This window comes from Bombus pyrosoma, linkage group LG4, assembly GCF_014825855.1.
Source record: "Bombus pyrosoma isolate SC7728 linkage group LG4, ASM1482585v1, whole genome shotgun sequence".
NCBI lineage: Eukaryota > Metazoa > Arthropoda > Insecta > Hymenoptera > Apidae > Bombus > Bombus pyrosoma.
In genome coordinates, this window is record NC_057773.1 from 13,792,276 (window position 1) to 13,814,992 (window position 22,717).

The 22,717-nt window shown below is 31.9% G+C and overlaps 1 protein-coding gene and 1 long non-coding RNA gene across 6 annotated transcripts in view; one reads left to right on the plus strand and one right to left on the minus strand.

The window, feature by feature from the left end:
* Positions 1-22,717, plus strand: part of LOC122566869 — a 102,472-nt gene that overhangs the window by 64,548 nt on the left and 15,207 nt on the right. Inside the window, exons 1-5 of one of the 5 annotated variants that reach the window (XR_006316641.1) lie at positions 578-1,269; positions 17,241-18,847; positions 19,799-19,922; positions 21,056-21,288; positions 21,445-21,792. The exons of 1 other annotated variant lie outside the window; for it this stretch is intronic. The gene's annotated coding sequence lies outside the window, so the exon portion shown is untranslated. Of the gene's footprint in view, positions 1-577; positions 1,270-13,027; positions 13,106-17,240; positions 18,848-19,798; positions 19,923-21,055; positions 21,289-21,444; positions 21,793-22,717 lie in introns of those variants that run through there. 3 more of the 5 variants (XR_006316642.1, XM_043724729.1, XM_043724728.1) reach the window with 3 other exon arrangements.
* LOC122566884 lies at positions 7,502-8,181 on the minus strand. The gene is made up of 2 exons (XR_006316645.1): positions 7,769-8,181; positions 7,502-7,635 (listed from the first exon to the last, which is right to left on the minus strand). It is a non-coding gene; the product is annotated as an uncharacterized LOC122566884 (long non-coding RNA).

The following is a 22,717-nucleotide window of genomic DNA, read 5'->3' on the forward strand; positions in this document are numbered from 1 at the left end:
ATTAGTGTTGGGAATGATACCGCATCGATATCAATTTACGCATTTTGATTCTACATCGTAAGATCGTAGGTTTCAACAATAGTCGATACCTTTTCAATATTTAATATAAAGATTGATACTACATGAAAATATTAATACTAATATTATACTCGCAAAGTAGAAATCAATCTACACGTAATCTAGTAGAACACGGTGTTCTAGTAATCATGGCACGAATGGTAAGAGGATGATTCTACGTGAAAAAATAAGTAAAGAATGAGATTCAACTATCAGACTGTCGTGATTATATCGATCGAATTTGAAATTAATTTGAAAGTGCATATAGAAGCTACTGGATATGTATTTAGCGCAAGTATGTAAATACATATTTCGCAGAGATCGCAAAAGTATTTCAGATATTTCAATTATCCATTATATCAATAATGGAAAAAAGCCTTCAATATTTGATGGAACCATTTTTGAAAATGATATGTTTGAGATAGTTCTTCATGCTGTATACTAATTTTTCACTAAATATACGTTTGCGATAAATATCCCGTAATTTTTATACTCTGTATACATTTTTAGATTGATTTCAAATTTAACCTATATAATGAAGATAGCCGATTCTCATCTCATTGATAATAAAATTTCAAAATGTTTTATATAACAAACACAATATACGTATAAAAGTCTTTTGTGATAAATGTTCTAATATTTTCATGAATTGTTCGAGTATCATCGATATGTATCGTATCAATCCCATCGCTAACTACAAGTCACTCGTGCTTGTTACCTTTGAGTTCCTATAAGAAAGGGAGGGGACAGGGAGACAGGATTTCGTCCAGTGAACTAGGGAGAAAATGGGCCAATCACAGCGGCTCGGTGGTTCGGGGTTCGGGAGAGTTCGGCTGGGACGAGGTAAGCACGACTGACTTCGTGAATCTTTCGCAATTCGCTTCAGTTCGTCCAGCAGAGAAGCAACGCTCGTTCCGCGACGATGTTCTTCGCGCTGCAGTTTATATCTACTGTATATAGGCAGCTTTAGGCGGGTTAACACGCGAAATTTTTTCAAAAATTTTCAAAACATAACCTCAAATACATGACTCGATACATTTCACACAAAAATATGTAAAGTGGTGCGTCAGGTTTCCAAAGTTTGTGCTTGGCGGAATTGTTTGACAGTTTTCCAAACGAATCCTCGTGAAGCAATCCGCAAGCTGCATGTCGACCGAAACCTGCTTCGTCCAAATGGATTGATCTTCTCTACTTCTGAAGAAATTTTGTTTGGTAAGTGTCTACTTTTACTTTTCAGTTAGACTTCTCAATTGTATAAGGTGTCCCAGAAATCGTCATACAATCTACAAAGGGGTGGTTCAACGTAAAAAAATAAATCGAAAGTATATGTAGAATAAAATTTTTCATACCAAATTTTATTTTTAGTAAAATCGAATTTTAAAATTCGCTTAGTGTACAATTTGGCTAATTACTGACTGGATTGAAATAAACAACCAGCAGGAAGTTATACTATATGTGAGAATAAATGAAAAGAGTGGAATAAAATTTTCCCGTTTAAGGTTTAATACACCATTTACAAGAAAATAGGATTTGAAAGTTTGATTAAGAATTCGCTTGATACACGCGTACTCGATCAATTTTCAAATTTCGTTTCCTCGGAAACTACTTTCACACATAGTTTGTAGAACAACGTTCTATTGATTATTTACTTTTGTCCAGTTCAAGTCAATTAGCTAAGTTCAAATTGTGCTTGACAAATTTTCAAGCTCGATTTCCTTCAAAACTAAGCATCGTATGAACAAATTTTATTTTATATCTTCGACCTGTTTTTTTTTACGTAGAATGCTTGTCTACCTATTGAACCATGATTATTGGATCACCTTGTTTATATGATACATGAAGAATGACAAAGATGGTTCTTTAGTATGCTGGAGTGAATATCTTTAGTTTCAGATCATATAACGGAAGAAATGATAATATGTACGCTTTGTGAGATTTTTTTTATAAAATTTATTACATGATTCCATCGTGTTTTTCTTCTTGTATTGCATTTCTGTATTTCAATTTAACACGAAAATATACATACGTAGCGTAACTATATCAATAAGTTGCCTTTTTATAGTTATATAAGCATTAAAGTAAATAATTCTAGGTGAAATTAGAAAATGTATTTAATCGAATCACTCACTGAGCATTAACTATATGTAATTTTGTATTACATAGCATAGAAGCTACAGTTAGTGCAAATTAGGAAATATTTTTAACCGAGTTAATTACTTAGCATTAACTATGTGTAATTCTGGTGATAACTATAGAAATTGTTTAAATTAGGAAATATATTTAATTGAATGAAACATACATTATAGAAGGTGGATTTAATGAAACATAGCTTAAGAATGCATTTTATTGTATGAATTAGCGATTTGGTAATTTTCCATCAACATTAAATAAGCTTCCGATTTAATATTTTGTTATCGGTGAAAATATGTAATTTGTATTCCTGTCGTTGACGTCTTTCCTTGCGAACAATGACTTTCATTCTATTGCCACGCGTGCATAATAGAGGTTTGTCGCAGCGTGTACAGTAAACGTTTTCGTGCTCATCGGAGAAGCACGAGCATCCTGTTATGCCCCTACATTGCCAGCCATAAGTCATCGGACTCGAACAAAAAAGTCGACCAAACCGAAAATCCTAGTTTCAATCAATCGAATTGATATATACGGAAAATAAGTTTTTGGAAATGTTTATATTTATTTTTAAATTTAATATTAATAATTTGTATAGAAAATATTTTTTATTTGCATACATACATATATATATAAATTTTTTTATCGTATGTAATTTTTATAGTAGTTTTATAATATTGTATTTTTCATTATTATGTAAGATAGACCGAAACATTATACCTTGTTTGTTATGTCATTCGATTGCGAAAATATTCGATTATTTTATAGAATTCTTTTTACTTTTACTTTACTTTCTTTTATATTTGTCGAGAGATATTAACGATATTTCTTTTAAACAATTTTTTACTTATTACATGATATTTTTTTCATGCATTTTTATAAAAAGATTTCTTAAGTTACACAATATTATTTTGTATAAACTTATTTCTAACGATGATCATATTTTTTCTATTTCTGATCATTTATATTAAATTATAAATTAAAATTAAATTATATACGATAATTTTTCGCCAGTTTACTAGAAACCTATCTGACTATATGTATAACAACTTATGGACGGTAGTATATATCACTAACTATATACAGTACACGTTTAGAAAGTATAAATTTTTGCTGGATTGCGTAATTCATATTCAAGCATATTGATGACCTTTGGTTCTTCTTAATGATTCTTATACGTTATGTAGCACCAAAAAATTTGAGATTACATGTATATTTTTGCTAATTGAGATTATTAGAATATAGTTCGCTTATCGTTGACTTTCTAACTTAAATGGAACTTTACAAAGTATCTAATTTAATAAAATTTTGCTACGAATATAGTTCCGTGTTTTAGAAAAAAATAATAATAAAGGAAAGATTAACTGTAAATCTTTAACGACGTAGTGCGTACCATGATGGTGACATCAGATGTTCGAAGTATCCATAGAGGGCTCCTTCGCTTTTTAAAAATTTTCCATGTGGTACTTCAAAGAACGAGATGGGCGAATATATCTAGTCGAAATTTAAGTGGGCGTTGCGTGATTCGTTGAATCAATTGTTTGAACTGCTTGAAGAAATTCGATCCGTTCCAGCTAAGCAACGAGATTACTATATTATTCATAAGTTCGAAATTTTACATTATATAAAATGTACTCACAAAAAATCGAATTTTTAGTTTAAATTTCAATTGTTTGTCAAAATCCAAAATATGAACAATTAAGTCACCATTCCAGTTCCATTAACTTTCTTTCTAGTTTCTGGATTGATCCCGTTTGAGGATACGGAAAATTGCAACAATTAATTCGAACGTATTAAATAACGATGTACTAGCAATGTAAACGTACGTTGAACGTTTCGATAATCAGTAATTTCTGTAATTTCACGAGTTGTTTTCGACTAATCTTCCTTCTTTGATTCATTATCATTATTATTTTTCATTCTTTACATTCTTTAACATTATTATTGGAATTTCATAATAAATTTGATACATTAGAATATCTTAAAGTACATTATTGGCTGTTTATCAAACACCCACATTTTCTAACTTTGAGTTGTGTAGCGAATACGGAATTCTTTAATAACAGTTAAATTTTACGATAATGTTGCTTCAACATTTGGGTAACGTCATTTTCAATGCTTTCATTTATAGCTTTTGAGGTTATGTTTATAAATATCCTGATTCCTTAACCAACCTCGATGCCTGCTTTACCATTAGAGCTCGCGCGTATTATCCTCCCGTCATGAAAATTTTGTTGTTCAAATGGTAGGACAGGGGTCATTATTTGCTTTTTACAATTGAACCTCGATAAGTCGAATCTCAAGTGAAGAGCTGAAATCTTCAAGTTGCGGAGGTTATGTCTAATCAAGTTTTTCGCTAACAGAGGCTTTGTAAACTGTCGACACATTCTTCAAATCGTAGAAGATTTCAAATTGTTTCTGCATTAACCGATTTCAGTTGAAGCCTTTCTAGCCAACCAAGAACCTTTTGCTGATCTTCTAGCGTTACAGTCATAAGTCTGTTATTTTCCTTTCTTCGTTCGAACCACGTGCTTTCGAAGTGGAAAAAACAATTATCGTAGTTGAACTCGCGAATCCGTTGAGCATACTGAGAAACGAATAAAATTCACTGATTCACTTCCTCGTGACCGAAGATCGTGACCAGTGTTTGTTGCGTATATATTTAAAGTAACAGATTGGTTAAAAGTTGATATTCCGCTTGCTTTTCGCGCATTAAAAGAATAAACTTATGTAGAAATATTTGTTTTGAAAATATCACGGTCTCCTCGTTAAGTCGTAAGCTTGTATTTGAATCGAATGGGACGGAAGTGAAGTCTGTTGCATGTATAATAAATATTTATTGCAGAGTTGGGCGTTATTCGAATACAAATTTCCGAATAATTTTTTAAAAATTATTCCAAAAACATTTTTTTAGTAGCAATTTTCGAATACTTTTAAATAAATCATTGAAACACAACTTCCATTTAATTTCAAGCCGAATAATTTTTCGGCGAAGGTTACAAACGAACGAAATTATTTGGAAATAACGAATAATTTATTATTCGAATAAATTAATGAAGTGTCGAGCTAAATGTGCAACATAAACCATGATATTGTATGGGTAGCTGACGTCGAATTGATTTGCGTGTATTGTTGGCCACAGTTCAACGTTCCCAACTGTTGTGACATTGTTTTAATAATTATATGAATATCTCAAGCGGAATATTTTAGGGTTTAAGCGATAAATGAGGTATTTCGAGTGGTTCAGTTTTACAATACTTAAAATAAATATTGCGAAAACGAATTAGGTTATGAAAATTAGGTGTTAGGTATACGAACATTGAGGTAATATTTTTAAATTCCATATATGTAAATGTGAATATTAAGTATGATAAACTCGGTAATAATAGGAAAAATAATTAAGGACAAGGAAAATTGATTTTATATGCATGAGAAATTAATTTTTAATTTAAACTTAATTGCAAGTCAGTTAAAAATAGTAAAAGATTATTGTAACATATATTTGTTTTATTAATAGAAATAAGATAAATAATAATTATAAATGTTATTCTGAAAGCACTGAATAAGCTGATTGGCATATCAACAGGATACTATCTAGGAAAAATATAGCAATAGAACAAAACGTAATAATAAAATGAAACAATTTTTTGTATTTATAAATACTATTATGTTATTATTATATATATAAAATATTAGAAACTTTTGGCAAAATTAATTCTTTACGCGTAAGGGCACGAACGAAACTAACCAAAAAAGTTAATGTTTACATTTTTCTTAATAATAAATATTCTTGTACATTTTTGGTTCTCAAATATTGTTACGTTTATTTTACTCTCAAAAATAGAATTCTTAAGAAACGTTCATCGGAAAAGGACTTACAAATTGCTTTAATTAGAACTAATTGAAACACGCTTGTATATGTTCAGCTGTTCCTTAAAATATCGCAGAAATTGCAGAAAAATGAAAAAGGTGACACTTTGACATTCAATGCTTGGAATCGGTCTCGTATTTCATCCTACTGATGCCATGAAAAAGTTTTATGACATTTTTTTAAAGAGTAACATAATTGACGCCCGTATCTCATCCGACCATCATGTTCAACCTCATCCATCTGAAATTGGAACTCGAACTTTTGAAAATGTACCTGAACTTGTTATTAAATTTTGAATATTAAGAATCACAAAAATTTATAATCATTGCGCTTCGAAGCGTATAAATTAAGTAGAAAGGGGTAGGGGTATTGTTCGAAAAAGCATAAAACACATTCATCTTTCTGAAAAAGGCGTCCCCTGGTTATGTTGTATTGTACATATACGTAAAATAAAAAATTATAAACTTTAAGTATACTTGTCTGTACTGATTTCTCATAAGCCATAAATGACCTAATATCTATAAGTGGAAGTGTATATACATTGGCCGACTGGAAGTGAGAATTTCCACAGACTGGCACAGATAAAAGTATGTACAAATCGGGGGATTCGTTGAAAATATGTCAGCGATATCGGAAGTTATCAAAAGTCGACGATGTATCAAACTGAAAGAATTTTTCAGATAGAAATATTTGCGTATATATTTTTACGAATGTAAATTTTGATACGCCATTAATCAGTAATAATAAATTATAATTTATTTGTATTGCGTATATTTCACATTATAGGTTTGATTACATAATGGAAATTAACGTAGGCTGTTGTTGGTCAAATGTGCAGAAACAAGTGTCGACTTAGTTTATTTTTTATATCAGACGGGCATAATGAGATTAAACCTGTGACAATCAGCCTGTTATTGCGTGGAAAATCCGTATCGTGTTTGTATTATGTCTGGTCTCTTAGTATTTGCTATCAAATGTCAATCGATCTAATTCCTCAATTTCTCTTTTTTTTTTTTAGTGTAAAACTTCTTAGTTTAAAAGCATTTTGATTGAAAATTTAGGAAAGATAATTATTTAAAAATAAGCTGGCCTTCGGTAATCGTTTAATAATAATAATTCAGGAATTTATGCAAATATACAAGAACATTACCTGCAAAGAATGATAACTTTGGTATCCATTATTAATATGTATGGGAGTATTTTGTATGTAATCGATTGACAGATGCATATATTTAAATATTGTACATATTATATATTACATAATGTACGAAATGTTCATTTTTCAAGTGAGTTTTAAAATTAGGATATTGCTGTTCTAGTAATTGCAAGAGCAAAAAAATTGGTATCAGTTATTTTGTCCGGTTTCGTAGCTTTAGATGTTAAATTTGATTATCGGGTTTTATAAATAAACGCGAAATAAGGGATAAGAGATGACAATAAAAAGTTTATCAATAACAATTTTTTAATTTCTATTTTTTCGCTCATACATTTTTTCCCAATTTCTTCGAGAAACAAACAGTTAGACAAACAATAGCTTTTCGTTCCACATTTACGTATCGTTTCCCTCGAGGGAGAAGTATCTACAAAGAATTGTACCGTTTAACCTTAATCTCTACATAGAATAGTTCATAAATTTATATATATAATTCGCCACTTTCGGATAACTTATTCCGTGATAAATTCAGATAAATGATTCCGTAGCAAAATACTCACATCCTTTGTAAATTCCGTTTTTATTTGTTTTCCTTATCTCATATAAACTTCACTAGATAGTAAACTATCGCGTTTTTGAGATACATCGTTAATTCTTCGATAGTTTGCTTTTAGTGTGATTCACTTCGAAATTTCGAACGCAATAATGTATATGGTACCCCAGTAATCGCGGTACGATCGGTAAGGAAGCGATTCTACATGAAAAAATCAATTTGGAAATATAGAAGAAAATGTGACGTTTCATTTTCGAGAGAACCGAGCATAAAAACTTGTCTCGTATACTTGAACTTGGCCAATCCCGGGTTGGACAGAAGTGAATAGTCGATAAGAATATACTACGTACGAAAATAAGTTGAAGATGTGTTGGAGATCAAATTTGCTCATAGACGCTTCCGAGAAAATGAAATTTGAATCAGGTACGCATGTATCAAGCCAATTCTTAACTGAACACGTTCAAATATCATATTCTTAAAAACGAGGTCTTGAACGAACAAATTTTATTCTACGTCTTTTATTTATTTTCGCATGCAGAGTCACGTCCAGTTGATTATTTACTTTAACCCATTCGGTAATTAGTTAAATTTATATATACTGAATAAATTATTAGCGAGGTATATATGAAAAAATTGTATACTATTCTATGTTTTCGATTTATCTTTTCGCGTAGAATCCTCGTCGATTACTGGAACGTTGATATTCGATATCGAATGGATCCAAAAATCGGATCCAATGCGCGCGAGAAGCACGCATTGTGCAACCAGGCCTTTGAGGTTAGGTTTGATTCTTTTCAGAAAGGCATTGACAGGTTCTTTTTTAGTCGATGAGTGACATGTTTTCGTAAGTTTCATTTATGGTTTTTGGGAATCTTTGTTTTGAAGTGTACATTCGTTGAAATTATTATAGTTGATTGACAAGATAGTCATTCTGACAGATGCAGCAATTATTGGTTGAAAATGTGATTAAGTGACGTAATTACGACTAATAACGTCGATAAAACAAATGGAAGACGGTTCATTCCTTGGACTATTTACGAATTATTATTTAAGTATTAGATCGTAAGTTTCTCTTCTTTCTTAATGTAGTTTGTGTACTTTCCTGTAATAAATATAAAAAGAGTAAAAAATTCGTAAAAATGAAGCAAAGATATAGATTTTTCTACGGTATACATAAAAATAATTACAGTGGTGAGCATATGCAACATATATAAATAGGGAAAGTTTTAATAAGAAATTAAACATTATTTAGTAGTAATAAAAGTAACTTTCGATTCTAAAGTTAAAGTTAGTACGAGTGAAAATAGGTCATAGTCATGTATTTTACTAAGATATGAAAACAGTTACAATGGCGGATATATAATTAGAGACAGTTTCTACACCAAATTATAGGTACTTGATTTACTTAGTAATTATTATTCGAAATACAAATCCGAGAAGTGTTACAAAGTACAAGAAATGCATTTTTAAATCCTGCATTATAGGGAATGCAATTATTTAGATTTATTTATAAAAATTTGTCTAGTCACATAAAGTCTAGTCCTGAATGTATTTCCATAATTACTGACATAATATCGAGATATATGCTCTATGCCTTAGAAGTCGATACGATGTTCGTTTCGACCCATACGATTGAAATCACATTAAAATTAGCAATTGTGTCCGAATGATTAATCCATGCCCCTCCATATCTTTCGGCAGAAGGAAAGGACTTTGAAACCGCACGTGTGTAGTGATGAGTTGGCATACCAGCAAGTTGGTTATATGATATTAAAGTTACTGGACGCATATTATACAGGATGTGCGAAAATAGACGGCATAACGATTCTTGCAGGAGAAATATTAATTGAAATTATTGGGGAACCGATCAGCAGATATAATTTTTGAAGGTGTACGTGGCGTTTAAAATGGAATAACAAAAGGAAGAATCCAGTAAATTTTATTCCAATTAATTGTACAAAATTTAATATATTGGATACGACGTTGGATACGTAAAGGAACGTTTGTAAATGTTGGCAAATATTAAAAATATTGACGATATGTAAATAAAATTTAGACGTATGAATGAATTGTAATCAAATTATTTAATTAAAAAATAAAATTAAATACGTGTGAAATGATATACATATCTAACACTGATAAATATTAAATGTATAATATTTAATTGAAAAAATATTAAAACTAAAATATCGGTAAATTCTTTTAATATTTATTTTTGTTTTTTTATAGTCGCTTTTAATATTCATCGACAAGATAAAAAATTATTTCTTGCTTTGACATAATGCCAATTATGTCTTATAAATATCGATGATTTAATTCAATGTGTGCATAAATCTGTTAGAGATTTGTAAGAAAATTAACATTTCTCGCCTCTTACAACCGATATCACAGCCTTCGTTGGTAACTTTATAAAATAAAAGTTTGTAAAATAAAAGTTTTCACGTAACGTATTCGATTTATTTTCTTCGAGGCAAGTCGATTTCTTTTTGATTGAATTGCTATTGCTTTGTAGGCCTTGAATTCTTAAAACTATGTATTGCATTATTTAACTGGACGAGTTTGAGGTTACGTAACGTATTTCCGAAACAATCGATCGATAGATCGAAATTCGATAGACAAGTTAACGAGCTGGGAACGAGATCCAAAGAACTGAAGCGGCATTATACTCTACAAATTCGCATTCAGAACGAGAGATCGCATCATTTTTCGCATCTAATATATAAATGTACTAGCAAGTAATGAAATAGACGATATTTCTAAATCCTTTCCATTTTTCCATTTTAGTGAATTATCAGGTTGGAACTTACGGCATGGTCGTTTGAACGTATCAAATTCCATAGTTAAATTACATCAGCAAATACTTATATTGTTTGCTCGTAGAATGATTTGCATAAAACTGAATGTCAGTCTATGCTACTTTGATGTTACATGCTCTTAGCAATAGTAAAATAAATATATGCACAGCATCCGAATCATTTTTTCTGTCGTCTAAACCAAGATTAAACTTCATTATTTCCACATAGAACACAATAGCTTAGCAGTGAAAATTTGTAGCATTTTATTTTAACATTATTATTTAGACAAAGATTGTCTTCTTACGAAGTATACGAAAAGTCATACGCAGGTTGTATACGGACGATTGTACATTAACATATCGTATCGCGTATTATTCGAAACTATATCCTGTACCTTCCTAAATCTTGTAAACTTTAAAGTAGGTATAGCACTTGTTTATTGACATAATTAGTGTCTATAATTTTTCTTCTGCGTGTAATAAAAGCATATCAAACCATGTAATTATCTATCTTACGCGGAATAAAAATAAGCCTTTGACACTGTTTTAAAGGAATTAACGTATTACACAGGTTAACGTTTTGATTTCTATTCTAGCAGAGAACAATACTAATTCCATTAAATTAAAAATTCTTTTCTACTTCAGGTTATTTCCGTATTCGAGACACGGGTGCTCAGTCAAAGTACAAATTCTTATTAATATTTGTCGCGAGCAAATATAACTTTTCATTTGCTAAACGTACGTTAGAATTGGATATAAGGTGTAAAACTCTTGTTTCAACTGATTTGTAACGTCAGAGCCTTCTAAACGGAGAAATTTGCGTCATTAATCGCGCGAGGAACCAGGAACCCGCATGAGGCATAGCATGATGTTTGCACGTGCTATTTTTCTCCTCTTTTTTTCTTCCTTTTCATTTGTTACGTGCCTGATTTGCAATAATATACGCAGTCGGAAGTTAGAATTTTAACTACAGTAGAGTCTTCTGTATCTGAACATCCTTAATATTTTTTTTTTTTTTTTAATTTGCTAGTAGCAAATGCTTTCTTCTGTTACAAATATTATCCTTGTTTGCATTCGTATAGAGATTGGTATTAGAGATTTTGAATCCTGATCTCATTTTAACGAACGAACGAGATTTCTAACGTTTTAACACTCTCGTGACCATAAGCTCTGATAAGCATACAGTGTGAATCCCCGCGTATTTTTGGCGCAATTGACAGGACTATTTCAATTGAAAGGATATATTTATCGAGTTACATTTTTTTTTTATTATTTATTGAAATTTTACAATTTATCCAGTGGAACATTTGGTAAAATATTGTAGCTTAAATATACATACCATGTGGATGGGTACCATCTTAGTGTTTGTTAGGTTATATTCTTTGTGAGATCTTCTAGGTGTTTCCTTTTTAGTCTTCTTTCTATGCTTGTGTTGATCGTTTCCGCAGCCAGCCGGTTTGGGTGTGTTGCTATTCTTTCCTTGTATTTTTTCACGTATCTGCTAACCTTCTCCTTGACCGTTGATACTCCCAGGTCCTTCCGAATATCCTCATTTCTAACGTACCATGGGGTGTCGAGTTACATGGCACGATTTTCTGTTCCACGACCTTTCTCCATCCGTCACGCAACTTGAATATTCCTCCATCCTTCTAGAACCTCTCAGGCTTCTTGACGAAAAACTTTTCAACATGTTTCGTTACGTCGACCAAAGAGTTAAAAATCGGGCCGAACTTTTTTAACAAGCGTAATATTTTATTAAAAATCAACGAGCATATTTGAAAATAATTTTACCGATGGAGAGGTGCTAAGGAAAGTTTATTATTATTATTATTATTATTATTATTATTATTATTATTATTATTATTATTATTATTATTATTTACTTCTAGTCCGTGCCTCTCGGCTTTGGACGAACTTTCGGTTTACATTTCTTACATTTATTGTATCGCACTCCTTGGTATATTCTTATCTCTAGTCGCTAAAACTAATGACTACAAACTATTGCAACTTATGACTACACATTATTGTCCTTTGGTCTTTTGCCTCCTTGCTGTGCTACACTAAGGAAAATTTATTATTTTATTAAATTGCTTAAAAATTTTCCAATAAGATTTTCCGCAGATTTTATTCGAAAAGATATTTTTTGAATTTTGGAAAAATACGTACACGTCGTATTTGGATTGAAAATATGTAAAAGCAGGTAGCTGAGACTGTTCTACGTTGAAAAGCAACGTTACTCAACGACTGTTGTGCGTTTCCGTTTTTCAATTCATTAAGCCAATCAAAAAATGCATCGAACCTAACATTAATGTCATTCCTCTGATATGATTCAAGTGCGTCACTCACAATTAAATACTTTTCTTAGAATACAGCTGTCTTATACTTAATTATCACGAGCTGGATAGATGCTAGAGACAGCAGCGCGTACCGTTAACGTACGATCTCACACTGACTAAACATATTTTTCGATAGTTATGTCAACGTAAATCTGACGCCAGAAAACACAATACAACCAGTCGTCATCCAGTGAAATATGTTAACACGATAAGTGTACGTATATTTCTTTTTAATAATAAGCATATTTCTTAATTATTTTTTTATTCAATTTCGTCGTCCTTTATTTTCTTGTCGCAGAACTTCGGTCCATATGACCTGACAAAAGTGTCTCGTTTAAGAACTACGTTCGAAGATGGAACGCGTTAAGAACTTTCAAATACGCGTATTTTGGAAAATAAATTTCAATTATTTGTATATAGCATGCTTCTCTTTATAGGATGTTAATAAATGTGTATCGCATACATATAATGTATTTACATATCTGATTATCTCATCCCACGGATTTCCAAGCATTTAACGCAGCTCAAATACATATGTACTCTAATTACAATTTCTTTCGTGGTGTAACTTATGCGATGAACGTAGAATTGTCGTCGTAGAATTATTATTGCAAAGTTAATTATTAAGTTTACAAGTTCAATGATATATATACGTATATACATATATACAGTGTGTCGTCGGTTCAACGTATTCCGAAAATGCTCAAGTTTCACCTTTAGCTTATCGGCTTTCCAGTGGACAAAACATTGCGGTCTAGGGACGAAATTGAAAGGATAAACTGTCGCCGATATTCTTTACGGCGTGTTCGAGAAAATGCTAATTTTATTTGGCAAGTTTCGTGGACAGGCGCGACGTTCACCAACGGTGGGAACGGTCGATCGACAAAACGGACGCATACACTGTGTAAAGAAAATCCACATTCCAGAAGAAATATACTAATAATCAAGCACGATACAGTGTAAATGTTTGTTGCCACATATCTGATAAATGGATTATCGGATCTTATCTTTTTTACGGGATTTTGAGCGAACAAAGACATGGCAATCTTTTTTAGATTTCGATTTACCAGTTCTTCTACACTAATTTACACGATACAGATATTCCGTTATCTGCACGGCAAAGAAATAGAATACTTTCAACAAGACGGTGTTCCAGCACATTCTCGAGTTATCACCAAATATTTGAATAGAAATTATCCAGACAGTTGGATACTCGAAAGACAGAGAGATATCTAATAACGTATCCTGTTACAAATATCAAAAATTAGAGAAAGTGTTAAGTAACACGTAACGGAAGAGAAGAACGAAAAGATGTTGAGATCGGAACGGAGAATCGCTGGAATGGTATTTGTTACAGCGCAAGTATCCCACGACACCGAAATAATTCAGCAAACTTTCAGCCGGTAGCTTGTCGTCAAGTAATCGATTTCGGGTATAAACATGTTAACACGTTGACTGCCAGACGATATTTCCATGGTTTGCCCAAACCGCCGATGTGAACTTTTCATTATGCGATGCATATTACGTTGAAATATTATTCGCAGCAAATAAAATGAGTTATAATGTCATGCTTGAAGCATTTTTCGTGGCGAGGACCACCGATGACCCCCACGGCGTTGTAGACAATTATTACGATTGTCCTTTTTTTTTTATAATTATGTACCTTTAATATTTGCCGCGTCACCGGTCACCGGTGGCCCCCCACGGCGCTGTAGCCAAATCGAGCGCCGGTCACCGGTGACCCCCCCATAGCAGTCAACGTGTCAATACTTGTCCGCAGAGAATAAAAAGATGCGTTTCATGCGTGAAAAAGAGGAGCAATTTCGTTTTCCAGGCGCAATTGCATAAAATTATTTCCGGATTATGCTTCGTCGTGTACCATTTACCTTTGGCCTGTAACATTTCTTTCTGTGCGAAGCCGTTTGGAAGATACAGCTTATCCGCCAGACGCGTGGAACATCCCGTATACGTGATATATTATCTACTTATATATTATATTATACACATACGTACATACGTATAGGTACTTATCGTCGAACTTACGAACTTAATTGCTATCTCGGCACTAATAAAATAATTGAACGTTCGTGTTATAAATTACCATATGTATCTTTTTGTCCGTATGATAAACTGCGCCGCAACAGAGAATTATTGAACGTTTATCCTTCGTTAAATGTTTCTGAAACCGTCGCATAAGATAATCGCTAAATTGTTTTAATTAAAACGCAATTACATTAAGCGCTCTATATCACCTAAAACGTTGTTTCTCTTTCCTTCCAAGCATTTTTAATTAACTATATTAACCGAAGCAATTCCATTGTTCTACGTCTTCCTTCAACGTCCGTAATTTTCCTATACCGCTATGTATACATATAATTCTATTTGTATTAATTATAAATTCCTGTTGTATGCTTACTTCTTCGAATAAGCGAAGTTGACGACATCACGGTGCATATTAAATAGCATTCGCTTATATGTAGTCTATAATACGCACATCGAAGTTTCTTAATTATTCGCTATTCATTATGCTTGCTATACTTATCGCTACGTATTTAACTTATTAAGAGGCGAAGCAGTGAAATAATTTTTAAAAGTACAATGCTTCAACGCAATATTATTACGAAGCAGCGACCAACAGTGAATATTATACGATATAAAATAGAAATTACAAATCGTAAATTAAGGTAGAAATGTATCAACGAATTCAAGATTTTTGAGGTTATGGTCGTCCTAAGCTCGTAGTATTTACATCGTCGGGCTTAGCTCGACATCAGCTACGATTCTATGAAATCAAAATGTATATCGTAGCCATTTAAAAATGTCAAGGCGAACTCAACACTTTTATAGAAATATTATTTTGCGATTTTAAGTATCGCAATTTGTAGCTGATTCAAAACAGGACTCTCGTGTGAAACATTTTTTTGTTACATTATCGGAAATGCTTCAAAACTCGTGCGCTTCGCGATTTCGCTCAACACTCTGTATATTTCAAAGCTAGTGAAAACGGTAAACGCTTCTGGTAGCGGCATAGCGGCTTATTTGCATTTGTAGCGCGTACCGCGCATCCAGCCCCTTGCTTTAATTTCGAGGTGTCAGGAAACGCGTATTCGTTTGTGGTTCGCGTATTCGTTAGGTAACTGGCACGTAAAGTTTTGAAAGCGTCAGGGCCAGTGTCTTTATCTCTAGAAATTTATCGATTTTGGAATGATATTTACCATTTATCGTCCACACTGGGAATTGGTATTATCTTCTCCGTATAGTAGGAGGTACATTGCTACGTATATAGACTTTTAAGTACCAAAGATATTTTTTTTTTTTTTTTTTTTAAAGTTCAAAGATTTTGGCAAATCAGGCCTTTTCGCAAAATCATCAAAGAAACATTTATAACATTGTGTGTGCATATATATTGCAACTTTATGCGAGGATAAGCATTTTATTCTACATTTTCGACGTATTTTCACACATGGAATAAGTTGCTGTCGATAACCCCCCCCCCCTTTGTTCACTCCGGAATTGGCTAAATTTTTCAAATCCGATTTTCTCGGTATGAACAAATTTTGTCGCCCATTTTCGATTCGTTTTTGTCGTTTCCATCGTCCTCTTGTCGGTTGCATCGTAATTTATTACCGAGACACCCTGTATATCTCGGTTTCGTATCGCTCTCCTTTGTCTTTTGTTAATAAAATCCACAGCATCGTATCGTATCGTATCGTATCGATATTATGTATCATTGAAAATGAGAAATCCGAGGAATATAAATTTCCAAGGAAGCGATTTCTTTCTTTCTCATTTTGGTTGTCCGATGGAAAAGTTCTTCCCGAAGGTTGTCTTCTCCATTCGCGTGCTTCTCTTATCTGCTCGATTGTTTCTTGTGCATAACGCAATCGGTGCGAACGCAATATCCTTGACGATTTTACGAATTTTACTGGATCGACGTCACGAGAAATACTTTGTTGCAGTTTGTTCTTGAGAACAGATTCGATAGGATCGTTAATTAGAACCGAAGACGTTTGTACGACCATGGTTGGATACGGGAAAATATTTATCGGTATTGTTTTACGTGTTTTTGCTTATCATTCGTGAATCAATTAACTCCGTGAAAGAGGAAATTATCGTAGATTTTATACTTTTCGAATTCAAGGAAGATAGGTTGCCTTATACGACCAACAAGGATAATCACGTTATCCTGTAAATTGGCTTTAGTATGACGAAGACATCTTTTATTTGTCGAAATAAAAGTTTGGAAACTTGAATAACCAACTTTTCTAGAAATTATTAATTTTACTTTATATCTAATTTAATGTCTAACCCTTATTATATTTTTTAATAAATAATTTATTTGTCAATAGCAATTGCTTCGAAAAATTCGACAACGAACAAAGTACTCAAATGAACTTTCTATACATCAAATTAGTAAACCGAATTAATTAGTAAACTTAAAAAAAGAAAAAAACCCAAAGTAAAAAAGTATGGTACAAAGGATACAAAAATAGAAGAGAAGAGAATTAATAGAACAATGGCGGATACTGACCTTCCACGAAATGACACTTGGTTGAACTCGTCTTCGCCAAACTTATTATATACTCGATGTTTCCTTCGTCTTGCAGTCGGTAATATCTTGGTTGCATACTTTCGCTGATATAAACAATCATGTCAAAACAGTATTAGTTGCTTCAGAACGACGACTCATGGCCATTCTTTTACAAATTTTCACACTCGTGTGTATTTACATACATATAATCTATTCTCTTTCTTTCTCTCTATTTGAATTTTGAAAATTAGACAATTAGTTTAGAAGAAGAGACACTTCAACTTTAATTTTGTAAACTCGGTGACTAGTTTAAAAATTACTTTATCTTTAATTTTATACATTCGGTGACTAATCCAAAAGATATTCCTAATCTTAATTTTGTAACATTTACCGCATAAAAGCATAGAACGGCACAAAAAGGCAGCATACTTTTTCATACGCGAAAATACTATTTAGATCGTATAATATCTTGCTGCGCAAAGAGACGACTCATGTAAGAACAATTTGTTTAAATCTTTCATATCGTACGAGCTATTCTTTCTTTTTTTTCTTTTTTTATAATCGAAACGGACACATTGTACATGAAAATAGCGTTCTGTAAATATTTAATTTCATAAAGAAACTTTGCAAATCGTTTTCAACTAAATGTCATGTAAGAAAGAAGTTAAATATTATTTTGTTTACGTTAGTGTTTCAAACATGGCAATTGATTAAAATTTTGGTTTCGTGCCAGGCAGCGGTATTTTAGTATAATACAATATGCCTGTGGTACGAAAACTTGAAACTCAGATAAGATTTCAGTATACTCGAGGATACTTTGCGCTCATCGGATAATAGCGCAGGAAATCATTCGCGGGACCGACTTGCATTTTAAGTATTTTAATCTCTAAATTCCAGGAAGATTTACATTTAACAACAATTCGTTGAATCTACTTTTTCTCCTTTTTTATTCTTCTTTTTTTTATAGCTTACTAGATTTATATAATTCGTAATTTCTTCCCTCTGATTTTATTTCGTTAGGTTGTGTTATTCGAACGTCGTCGTATACCTAACGCGCAGCGCCCTCTTTTCCATCGTTAGGGTTAGGTTGGCCAGTAGTAATTTTCTACAGAGTCTCTAAGATATTTGTAGCGTAAATTGCGTTTGAAATCTTTTGAAATTTTGACGGTGCCTCGCTCGGTATATTATCTACGCGTGATTCGACTTTTAGAGAGTCTAGCCTTACCGAAGTGTGGAGATATCGATCTTCAAATTTGGAAATTCTAACGCGTAATATCTCTAGCAAGCCGTTACGCAACTTTTTCATTAATTGCGGGAAAGTTGTTCTTACAGAGTTGTTAAAGGAACTTCTACGTTGAATAGAACGTCTAGAAGAATCTTTTTGTGAAAGAAGAGACTCGACTCCGGCTCGTTTTTTGAACAAAGGTAGTATTGAATTACTACTAAACCGGTGTTCCAATCGCCGCATATTATGACGTTAAGCTGCTATTCTGTCCATTTTCGAATTGTTACGATCTGCCATTTAGTTTCCTTTAGACTACCAGGTAAAGAGAGATACGTTCATTCGTGGAAAAAATTGCAAAATACATCCTCAGTGAGATTTATTTGAGAATAATTTGATGATTTTTAAATACCTTTCTTAATGCCTACTCTCACCCTCATCGTCATCTGCTATTGTATGTATCATCGATCTGTATGTATCGATTATTCATACGCCATTTATCGATTTTAAAAATCGTTCGAATAATAATTACAAGTGCTAACGTATACTCGTTAATATTCGAATATGAAGATATAATATATGCAAAAATTCCATTATGCATCGAGTGATGCACGTGACGTGCAATTTTCACGACTTATCATACGGAGTAATTTTAGCTGTAACGATTTGCACGTGTTCCATCGGTGCCGATGAAAAATAACCGTTCGAACTAATGTTTCGTAATCATTGGTGCATATTAACCCTAGATATAGCTACACTGGTTACAAAAAGTATTTGCACACAATTGTATTTGTATTTTTTATAACCGGACTTTTAATTTCGTGTATAAAGGATCGAGAGTATAGTACTCTCTCTCTCTCTCTCTCTCTCTCTCTCTCTCTCTCTCTCTCACTTTCTCTATGATGTTTGGTAAGTAAAACAATTTTCTACTTAGCTTACGTTTAAGATGGTATAAATTTTCCTTATTTTTTGTCATTTAAAATTCCATTAAATTTTCCTCAGTCGTTCCATTCGTTTTAATATTCCACGATTATTCATCGTACTTACTTGAATAATTTTATAGTACTCATAAATATCCGGACGCTTTGTTGAGTTTGCTGCAGAAGTCGTAAGTGTCTGAACGAATGATAAATTAGATGGCGAATAAATTTCAGGTATCGAGCAATTCGGTTAAACAATTTTGTTACATCGCTATGGAGAATTATAAATCAATATAGAAGCTTTTGTTATGAGAAATTACAATTGAAAATGTTCCAACGAATAAGACGCTGTTATTTGGTAAGAAAATTATGGGATCTTTTTTTTTCAGAGTATACTTTTTACAACAAAAGCGAGTGATTAATCTACCGTATATGTATCTTTATCCAGAAAAGTTAATATTTTGCGTAAAATATAACACATTGAACGTATTAGAAGCATGCCAAATACTATTAAAGTGAATAATAATACGATAACATAGTATATGTTAAATACTATTTCACTTACTATATTTGCTATTTTTTCTCAAATTATTTAATTCCTTGTATAAATTAATCATCGAGAAAAATATGCGTATAATAGTAGTACGAAAAATCCAATCTTTTGGAGAAGCAATCGTTGTATAAAAAATACGAAAACCACAAGAATAACCTCGCAAAAAAAAAAGTGGAAGTTTACCAAAGTACACAATACTTCCCTCTACTTTTCTATTTATATTCAAAGAAGTACCTACTATAACCTGTTCCATTTATAAATATCCTGTGTCTTGCGCGTATGAGCGAACCAGGTTTTTACGCAAATATTGCTGGAAAATTTTAAAACAATTTTTAAAAGTCAAAGTCAGATAGAAGATTTACATTTTCTTAAACTTCAAGCTTTTACTCGTACAAATCGAGTTAATTGCCATAAAATTCGTATCGTATTGGCGTAAAATATCTAGTAAATATCAGGAATAAGGAAATATTTAAATCGTAAATACAACTATGTAATTGTATTAAGAAAAGTTTGATTTCTGTTTTCCTTTTAGATGGAAAATCGTCGTGTCTTTGATATATGATTTAAAAATATGTACATGTATTTCTTATAGTACCTACTTTGAGGTAGCATAAGCTTAAGACTTACAAACGTTTATTTCGAGCGATATATGATACTTGAATGGGCGAGCACAGAAGCACAGTGTTCGTCGCTGTAGATAATAAAGTAAATAAAATTGTTCGTTGTCTTAAGGAAAATGTAACTCTAAGAAAATATTAAAACTACAATAGTACCTATTAAAAATAATAAATAGTATAGTGTGGGAAACTGTAACATACGAGAAACATAATACGAAAAGTTTCATTTCGGTTTATGTTCTATGATACGCGATTTGGAAGAACATTTCTTGCGGTTCGAAGCACTATGAATTTAAATTCAATTCCAAATCTCTATTTCAGATTATAACAACAAACCTACTTAGTTGTGCTTTAAGCAATGTGCTACAATTTGTTGAGCATCGTGTCTACGTCAATGATTAGTTCGTCCAACATATAAGATAATCTGAGAAGATTTATGGTTGCTTTTGTGGGCGTAGGAAGGATGCGGGAAACATTTGCTACTTGTAATTTATTAGCAATTCGCTTTTCTTTTCTTTTTTTTGTATCCTTCCCGTCGGAAAAGCTGTAAAAAGGTAGGAAAGTGATGTTTGAGAAATATTAATAGATCATTTTTTGGTGCAATTTAGAATTTTAATTTCGAGAAGACAGAAAAATAATTTTGGTAATTTTTAAATTATTCTAAAAAAAAGAATTAGAAATGAGAATGATTGTGATGCCTTTTTTTATAGTTTTCAATTGAAACGATTAAATAGATTACTACAAATATGGATCGTTTGCAAGATGGTAATGTATGTTCATCATTAATCATTGTACGTTGATAATAATTTATGTTCTGAGAAAATATTTAGACACTTCTGCTGACGATGGTATATCATTGAAATTGTGTAATTATGATTCTGCATGAGCGATGGGTTAGGTATGATAAGAAAGTTGACTTTAATTCAAGATAAGAAAATTTTCTTAAGAAAAAAAAAGAACTATTGGCACAACATACTTGTCATATTATAAGAAGTTATTATACCATATGAACGATTACAATAACTGAATGATAGAAAGAAATAAAAAAATACCTAAAATTCTTGATTTTTATTATCTTGAACTTCCCCCCCCCCCCCGCCCCGAAATTCTGTAGATTTATGTATATCACTGTCTGCTGCAGATAAATCTCATTCATATATTTTTATTTAATTATTTATACAATGCAGTCTTATAATAAAATTCTCAAATCATTGATTTTAAATATTTGTATTCATTTTATATTTAATAATTATCAATATGTCAATATTTATTTGTACCGAATAGCAAAATTACATAGCAAATCCTGTTATGAATTATTTGCAAATTACTCTACAGGATAATATTTTTGACGATTTTTAAGCTTTAAAATAAATGGAGAATTTGTGTAATTTATATTTATGGATCTGTAGTGGAAGAAAAGAAGAAAATGAAAATTATTTTATTATCCTATCCTATTGAAGAGTCAAAGTAGGAAGAATATGCTACAAGTATCATTTTATATGGAAAACAGGATAATATGTAAAACTTGTAACTGTACATCGACATTTTTGCTATTTTTATACTTTCGTTTAAAACAGCACACTAAGAATATTCGATCGAATATTTTCGAACATTGTTGGTAAAACATGCTTTTATTTCACTAAATAAAGCATAAGCTTAAACACAGAAGGTACACACCAAATATTATCATCATAAATTACTCCTCTCGATGGAAAATAATCTTCTGCTTCTTCCACACGACGCCTGCTTTTTAAACGATATAAATGTTTTTTACAGTCTCATCCACGATAAATAATTTTCACGATACTTGCTCGCTAACCTAACATAATCCCGAAGACGCAGTTGTGCTAATTTTTAAGTACTTCAACCAGGACGACAGTTTCTAAAAAAGCGACGTTCTCAATCTTTTTTTCGCGTGTCGACCCATTTTCCAAAATTAAATTTTATTCAACGATCTTTCTCTTACATTATTGTGTAACCTAA